Here is a 1,007-nt window from a genome sequence, read left to right as displayed (position 1 = left end):
ATCGTTGCCACAGGCAGCGGCGGGGCGGGGGGCAGGTGGAGGGGGGAGCTAAATTATGAGTTTGGGATTAACATATATACTCTACTATATATAAAATAGGTAAACAACAAGGACCTACTGTATAGCACAGGGAACTATACTCAGTATCTTGTAATAACCTCTAATGGAAAAGAATCTGAAAAAGAATATATATATGTATAACTATATATATGTATAACTGAATCACTTTGCAGTACACTTGAAACTAACACAACACTGCAAATTAACTAGAGCTCAATAAAAACAAACAAACAAGCGGAAAAAAAAAAAAACAACCCTCTGTCTGAAGATGCTGGACTCCATGATCACTCTCCATCCTCGAGACTCTAAAATTCTATGTACCATCCTCTGAGCTTTGATTCCAGGAGCTATTTATTTTGAGCATCAGTTTCTGCATAGCCCATAATCAAGGATTCAACTTCTCTCGCTGCTGGTGTCTCCTTCAGGGAGGAAGTAGACCCGTCGGGCTTTGTGAGCTGGCGGTCTCCCCTCTTTAAACATAATTGCGTCCCTGCCCTGGGGACTGGGCTGAGAGGAGAGGCTTTCTTCCTAATCCATATGTATACTGGTTTGTAGTCCTTGCCCTTGAGAATTATATCAAAAGGAGGACCTCATGAGGAAAAGATATTTTGCTAAGGTGGAGTATTAGTTTTCCATGGTTGCTGTAAAAAATTACCACAAACTGGGTGGCTTAAAACAGCTGTGATTTATTTTCTCACAGTTCTGGAGGCCAGAAGTCTGAACTCAAGATGTTAGCAGGCTTCAGGCTCCCTCCAAAAGCTCTAGGTGAGAGTCCTCCCTTGCCTCTTTTAGCTTCTGGTGACCCCCGATGTTCTTTGGTTGTGGCTACATCACTCCAATTTCTGCCTCTGTTTTCTCCTCTTCATCTTTTTTTGTTTGTTTGTTTTCGCGGTACGCGGGCCTCTCACTGTTGTGGCCTCTCCCGTTGCGGAGCACAGGCACCGGAC

The sequence above is a fragment of the Physeter macrocephalus genome, chromosome 1 (genome assembly GCF_002837175.3).
Source record: "Physeter macrocephalus isolate SW-GA chromosome 1, ASM283717v5, whole genome shotgun sequence".
In the NCBI taxonomy this organism is placed as follows: Eukaryota; Metazoa; Chordata; class Mammalia; order Artiodactyla; family Physeteridae; genus Physeter; species Physeter macrocephalus.
Note: the sequence above shows the minus strand (reverse complement) of the source record.